This window comes from Pinus tabuliformis, chromosome 6 (genome assembly GCF_031772625.1).
Source record: "Pinus tabuliformis cultivar Carrire ecotype Pingquan chromosome 6, CPIR1, whole genome shotgun sequence".
NCBI lineage: Eukaryota > Viridiplantae > Streptophyta > Pinopsida > Pinales > Pinaceae > Pinus > Pinus tabuliformis.
This window is the reverse complement of record NC_142292.1, coordinates 764,228,334-764,236,304: the sequence shown is the minus strand read 5'-3', so window position 1 is coordinate 764,236,304 and position 7,971 is coordinate 764,228,334. Positions and strand designations below refer to the sequence as shown.

Below are 7,971 nucleotides of genomic sequence, written 5' to 3'. Positions count from 1 at the left end.
ACTTTTTCGTTCGATGAAAAGTAATCTCTATAGGGTTCAGAGGAACTTCAAATTAAACAAAGTTGTTTGCTTTCTTTTCAGACTCCACACTCACAGAAGCTAACAAAGCTATGTATGCATAAAAGGAGATGCAAATCTATCCTAATGTAAGAACTATATGTGGATGCAAGATTCAAAGACTACTCTAACAACAAAGAAGGAAAGTTGCTCACTTATCAAATTTTATCTTGCCACTAAAATTCTTAGATAGAAGATGATGTGTTACTAACCATTTCGTCCAAACAATAAAAACAAGTTTTAAGATAAAAACAAAGCACTTTCACTTCGCAAAAAAGGAAATCAAATGAAAAGCAAGTTTAAGAAAGCGAAACTCAAAACTTTCAAAAGATTTTCTTTCAATCAAACCAAAAAGTCTTTTTCAAATGAAAGCTCTCAAAAATACTGACACCAATGATTGATACACAGGCAACCAAACACTTTTGTGAATTGACACCTTTCAAATGATGAAAACCCAACAAAAATAAATGTGTTTGAAATCACTCTTGGCAATCAAAAGCAGCAATGAAAGTTCAAAAGATCAAAAGACAAGTTTCAAGAAAATGGTAACAAACAAATTTCCCGAAACGAAGGAGCAAATGGTCATAAAAATGATTTCGTTAAGCAAACAAAAGTGTCATGAAAACAAAATGGACACAAAGATTGAACACAATCTTCCCACTCTACCGAAACAGAGCAATCAAGATTCTTAAACAAAAATCTTGTGTGTCAGAAATCAATGACGCTTGCAATCAACGAAAAAAGAGACTAGTACTCCTTATAACTAGAGAGAGTTCGGAACAAGATGCCCCCTGTTAAACAGAGAACCGTCACTGGGAATTGACTGCTTCAAACTGACCCAAACCACCAGACAGACATTCAGCAAAAAGAAAAATTATAAATCTTGAAAATTATGGAATATACGCGCCTGCAATTATTTGCAAAATGCGTGTACACGCTATTGTAACTAAGGAAACATGCGTATACGCGGGTTTACTTAGTGAAACTTGCGTATATACGCTTCTGTAATCCAGAAAAAGAGCGTATCTGAAGTCTTTCAAGAAAAATAAAAAAAACACAGACTGAAAAACTGGAAAAGCTTGGTTTTCAAGAAAATATCAGACAGTCAGAGCCAACAAACAGAGGGGCTGAGCCTTGATTGGCTTGAGGACTACCCAAACTAGGAACAACAAGAGTGTTGTCCCCAGCGGAGTCGCCAATTCTGGTTGAAGGGAAAGTACCCCTAGGGTCCTTTGGGCTAAGACTCTACCAGACTAAAAATTGCTTATTCAAAGAAACACACACACACAGCCATTATCTTTACTTTAAGCAAATTATAACGTTAAGGGCACGTACCTAAGGTCCTACGTTCGAGAAGACCTTAAGGGTCAAAACCCTTCTTGGAGTTCCCCTCTTCTTTCTTTGACCTGCAAGACAAACAAATCAAAGAACACAACAGTACACATGCAAATACTTATATATAAATCATCTTCATGCTATAAAGTTAGTTATAAAAATCTTTAAGTAACCACTTTCATAAGAATTCAACACAAGAATCTCATAAGCATAAAGAAAGATTATTCGGGAACAAAGACGTGTTTCTTTATATATAAATGCAAATAAAGTACATATATCGGAAAGATATCACCTGAACACCTTCAGCAGGCTCCAAGCAAGCTTCCTTCCGGATTCGTTCCAGCCTCAAGCCTCCAACAAGAGCTCCTTCCAAGTCTTACTCAATGATGATATAAAGGATGAATGACCACCAATACACATGGAAACAAGGGTTTCCTATGCAAGATGGGGGAAGTGCAGAAAGCACCAAGGACTTCAGACCTGGTCTAAGGGGAAAATCTCAGCATAATAATCTTGCTCTCATTTCTCTCTCCCCTTGGCCTTCCCATTGATGTCTTTTTATACCCTCTCCAAAGTAGTTTTTTAGTTAGGAGTTGGTTGGGAACAGTTGGGCCACGGGCACTAACAGGTGATCCAGCAGGTAAACCCGCGATCTCCGCCCGAAAAAGAGGAATTTATTATTTTTTTAAGTGTTTTAATAGATACACGCGGGTTGGGTATGACAGACCCGCGTGTACACGCGTTTAACTCAGGGCAATGTCGCGTATAGGGAATAAAACACTGTTTTTTAAATTTTTGGACCAGGTCTGGAAGGAGGGGTTGCCCTAGGCCATGAGTGCAGCATCACAAACCATAAGAGTGAGATTTGGAGCTATAACAATGATGGGCACTAGTGGTGCTCCCAAGAGGTCCATCCGACAACCGCGGAAAAGGGTTAAGGTTCCAGGATGGGCTTCCTTTGATGTCCAACAGCAGGGTGGGGTTCCTAAGGCTGACGTGGACCCTTTCCCACCTTTTCCTCCAAACTTGTCCTCTTCTAATCATCTACAGAGAAAGCCAAGTCAGGGTTCTGTTATGGACAAGAATTATCTGAAAGATAGAATGATGTCTCGGCTGTGGTGCGGCACGAAAATATTTCCTTTATGTCTCCAAATTCTAGAGGCAAACCTTGGAAAGGATTTTCTCAATTAATAGAAAAAGTTGCTGTTAGGCCAAAGAAATTTATTGATCCTTATCCTAATACAACCCTGGCTAGCATTGTTATGCTGCAGGGTGTGACAGATGATGCAAATCAGAAAAAGGTTGCAGTAGAGAAACTGAAGGCCTTGTATGGTTGGGCTGATGAGAGCCTGATAGAGGATGTTTTAGTGGCTGTTAATTATGAGCTTGAACAAGCCTCTGCTTCCCTGGAGTCTATGGCTGTGATGACGTTGCCGGAGAATTCAGATCCCTCTGATGCATCTGAAGCTGTTGAGAATTCTCTACCTGATCAGAGTTCTGAAGGAAGTGGCCCTCTATTGCCTGAGTCCTTGGGTTTTGAAAATTTACATGTGACAGTTTCAAGAGGACACATGCCAACTGCTCCCCCTGAGCCAGAATGGGAAGAAGATGATGTATATTTGAGAGGACACATGCCAACTGCTCCCCCTGAGCCAGAATGGGAGGAAGATGATGTATATTTGAAACATCGAAAGGAAGCATTGTGGATGCTCAGGTATATTTTGCCAGCCTATTTCCATGAAGTCCATTGAATTTTTTTAAGGTGATCATTACTGATGATTGGGCTGCAAATCGACATTCAAGGGAAGCTGAAAGAGCTTATTTGCGAGGCGATCACAACACTGCTAGGAATATTTCTCTAAAATCAAAAGAGGAACATTTGGCTGCAGATAAACTAAATGCTAAGGCAGCTGCAGAAATTCTTCAAATTAGAAATGAAAAACATAAGGACATTTGGAAGTTAGATCTCCATGGGCTTCATGCAGCAGAAGCGGTGCAGGCCTTGGAATTGCGATTGGAATTGGGCGCACCCGTTGTTTACTACTAAGGGAAAAAGAGGTGGTCACCCTTGGTCGGTGATGGTCGTTGGGGTTCCATACCCACTATATAGGAGCAGCTGAGAGGTGAGGACAGGACAAGACATATCGTAGAAGGAAAAAAGTTCCAATCTTCTTCTCATCTTGTACTGTCCTCCTTGCGAGTCGCTTTCATTCCACGCGAACATTTTATACATGACAGACTCAGTCCGTATTAGACCATCAATTCAATTCGTGTTTCAGGTCCCTCTGTTGATTTTGGGAGGTAAGATTCTCTGATCCCATTCTCATATTTCATATAAGTTTTATTAGTGGGACACTTGTTTTCAGGAGCTTTTCCATTTTATTTTCAGTGGGTCGTATCTGAATCTAGGATCCGATGGACCCATTTACAATCCTATTTTTTACTATGCATTATCCTCTGTGTTTCTGAACGCAATTTTTCCAATTGGGGTAGGTAGAGAAGATGGCTAATACGTCTATAAGGAATGCGAGTGCAAGTTGTGGGGGCATCAAACTGTTTTGGGTGTCTGTGAGTGCGCAGATTTGGGTAAATGTGGAAGACTAAAGCGTTGTTGCAGTATAGCTTTTTGGGCTTCCTGCATTGATAATCTAGCGACCCAGTTTTTATTTTGTCTGGAATATATAGTTCAATTTGATTTCTTGGTCACCTGGATCGTTGATATGGAAGAAGTCAATGGTAAGCAAGCATTCTGGTTCTTGCCTTTTTATTTAGCTGAAAGTTAATTTATTCCGACATAATTTTTCGTTTCTGGTTTTCGAGCTTGTTTATGTGATGGGCATGTGTGCACACACCCATCAGTGCCTTATTAGACGAGATATACGTACAAACCCAAACACATATAATATGCAAATACCCATTCTTTAAACTGAAAACAATGTGTTTCAATACAAGAAATGAGGAAATAGGAGGACCTTGTTATGACAATTTATCACATGTTTTCTGATGCAGTTGTAGAATCCAAGGATAGGACCATTTCTGCAACATCGGCATATACAGGTCATCATGAAGGTCAGATTTTGCTAGGTTATGCTTGATAACAATATTTTATGCTACTTTTCAATGCATTTGTTCTATTTGGGATCATGAAGATCGGTGCAGAAATCTGCATATAATTTGCAGAGTGATGTTCTTTTACGGATTTTTAGACAAACTTTTGTTTTTCAAAGATGAATTCTGCGATTTGAAATCTAATCCACAATAGAAAAAGCCACGAGGCATGGATGGGGAAAATTATTTAGCAGCTTTTCAAGTTGGACAATTTTTTTAGCAGCTCTCCAAATGAGTCTCGTATCTGCTTCTTGAATTTCCTGTTTTTCGTTGTTGTTGCTCAGTTGTTCAAGACAGAGATATGAAATTCTTGACCAAGGCTGTTGAAGAAGCACACAATGCAGTTAATTGTGGCCATGGTGGGCCTTTTGGTGCGATTGTGGTTCGTAATGATGAGGTTATTGCGAGTTTTCACAACATGGTTCTCAAGAACATGGATCCCACTGCACATGCAGAGGTTTCGGAAAAATATTTGGGGTAGCGTATCCTCTTCTAGGACATCCCCGTAGTCTCAGTCTTCATGAAGAGGGAACAGAAATACTGCGGGAAGGTTAAGTCCCTCATTGATGGCTTGAGAGACTCCGGTATTCAACTCATCTGAATACGAAAGAATTCTCATTCGCCATTTTTTAATTTTTCAAATGGGAAAAAAACCTATATTTGATCATAAAATTACTCCATGGTTATAACACTAGATGCCAACAAAATATTGTTGTACATTGCCCAATGGGTTTTCTATTGGTGATATGCCATGCTGGAGTTCGCAGCTGGATAATGTATGTGATGGTTAACCCGTTTGGGAATTAGGTCTCTGCATAGGTTAATGAGACTGAAGGATACAATTAATATGAGTACAATGTGGGAGTGCAAACGCAACTCTTAGAAAATGCCAAAGTTCAATCTAAAATAACATGAAATGAAGTAAAAAAGGATGCATAATAGGATAGCCACAGTGAAGTTTAGTATTGTTATCCACATGGACATTAACTAAGGAAAAAAAGGCTGACCATACTTATTGGAAAAAAAAATAATACATAATATCAAGTCTTTCTCACCATCTCTTCTCTATTTCAGTGAAAGTGATATGTGAAAACCCATCAATCTCTGATGTAAGTTTCATGTCTGTTAAGCAAGTCACATGATGGTTGTTTTGTAGTTTTTCTCTGTGTTAGGACAGCTTGATCATTTTCATGAGAAATGCAAGGGTGTCACTCTTCTTAGACACCGGTACCACTATCCAATTAGGAGAACTTTAGAGGTTGTAGACAATTATATGAGAGACTGTGTACAATTGGATGATCTTTGGGCGCTGAATTACTTCTTAACCAAAATTGGCAGTGAAGGTCAAGTGAACCCATAAGTTATTTTGTTTTCTCTATTCTAAAATTTGAAACTGAATTCAAAACCTTCACTGTTTTCCTTACACATTTGTTCTTCTGGGTATTGTTTTGTATGGAGGGTTCTTGCTTGAATCCCCTTGTTTTGTATGGAGGGTTCTTGCTTGAATCCCCTTTGTTATTTTATTTTTGGATGAACCTAAATAAAATCTTTCCCCATTTCTACTTTCTACTTTTGAGTGTGTAGAAAAAGGTGAATTGATATCCTTCAGTATCTTTCTAGACACCCTAGATTCCTCAGTAGCTGCTAAAAGGTCCCTACTAATAATGTGCCACAATTTTTGGTAGAAATCAATAGGGAAATCAACAGGCCTGGGCCCTTACCAATTTCCATTGAGTACACAACTGATCTCAGTTCTTCCTGGACGAGGACCCATGTTTAGTCAGCAACTGCTAAAAGGTCCCTACTAATAATGTGCCACAGTTTTTGGTAGAAATCAATAGGGAAACCAACAGGCTTGGGGCCCTTACCAATTTCCATTGAGTACACAACTGATCTCAGTTCTTCCTGGACGAAGACCCATGTTTAGTCTGTTGTCAGGATTTGAGATATCAAAAGGCTCTGTTAGCAGGTTTTGGTGGTAAGATTTTGCTGCTGTCTTAATACACAGAGTTGATCTGAGTTCTTCTTTCCAACCTTATTCTAGATGTCATGTTTGCTTCTCTTCTCCTTTCGGTAGTTGTGTGAAAGAAAGCAGTTGTCACGGACCAGAGCTTTCCCCATTCATGGTTCATTCATCAGACAGCACCAGTAGGCTATGATATCCTCATGGCTGTGGCTTTATGGTCCTCAGACCTTTCTATTCTTTTTCCTCATGGCTAAGATCTTGTTTTTAGATATATAGGTCCATTTTTATAGGAGATTGCTTTTGCACCCCCCTTTGGAGCAATTGTATGTATGTGGAAGGAAAAGCAATTATGATATCGCTATTGATTTTCCAAACCATTGTTATGTACTTTTTCAGGTCTGAAGATGTGTAACTTGTGGTTTAGCTTGGTACATTCTCTTGTATACCAGTTTACTTTGAATTAGTAAATATCATTAGCCCAGTAGCGATTTAAGTGTATGTCTGCATGGCAAACTGCGTTGGGCTTGAACTTTTCTAAAAAATTAAGTTGTATTTAAAGGAATATGGTGTACAAAAAAAATAGAGCTCCAAACATCAAATCTCTTTGCTCCTTGTAGGCTTGAACCAACATCTCTTTAAGAGAAATTCAACAATTCTAATTTAATAATCCTATCGGCCTCTCTTTGTACCTTTTGGTACAATTGCTAGTTTATTGAATTACAATAATTTATAAATTGTAGGATTATGGTCTTTTCATTAGTCAATATAATTTTTTATTATTACAAGTTTCATTTCTTTGCTTTTCATAATTAAATTGAGTTTAAGTTTTTATTTATTTTTAATGAATTCAAAAAAAGATACATCTATTTCTGAATTCATTTGAATGCTATATGTATTTGTGTAATATATCAAGATCAATACCCAATTATAAAAAGCCATATCCAATTTATTATCTACAAATTTGTTATATCAAATAAAACAAACATTCAAATATTTAAAAAATTCAACTCAACAATCCATTAATCACACATCATTCAAAAATTGTAAGTAATGAACTAGACAAAAACACTCCACCAGTTAGATATATGCCATTCAAATTTGTAAGGAAGTAATAAACATGATGTAAACACTAAGATACAGGGATAACTTTGTATCTAGTTGGGTTCACTTTCTTGCCGACTCAATATACCCTTTATGTATTTAATTTTACTTGCATTTTGCAGTTATTTAACAACAATTTTACCATATATTACATGATCAAATAAAGAAAGATATAGTTGCATTTGACTTGTTATTTATTTGAATTAGAGTTGAAGTTTGAAAAACACTTTATATATAACTAAATTGTTTTTAAATAATTGTTATTATTTTTGGTGTAAAGTTATTAACTGAAGTTTTATTTTTTGAGTAAGATTTTAGTTTTTTTGGTTTTTAAATTTTTTTTTTTTTTTAAATTTGGTCACACAAATTATATAAAATACACAACTCAAAATTATAATTTTAAA

General features: G+C 37.2%; 1 pseudogene; it reads left to right on the top strand.

Annotated features, from left to right (window-relative positions):
• The first annotated feature begins 4,112 nt into the window (after nt 1-4,112).
• Nucleotides 4,113-4,981, top strand: LOC149260958 (guanosine deaminase pseudogene; annotated as a pseudogene).
• Nucleotides 4,982-7,971: the final 2,990 nt, after the last annotated feature.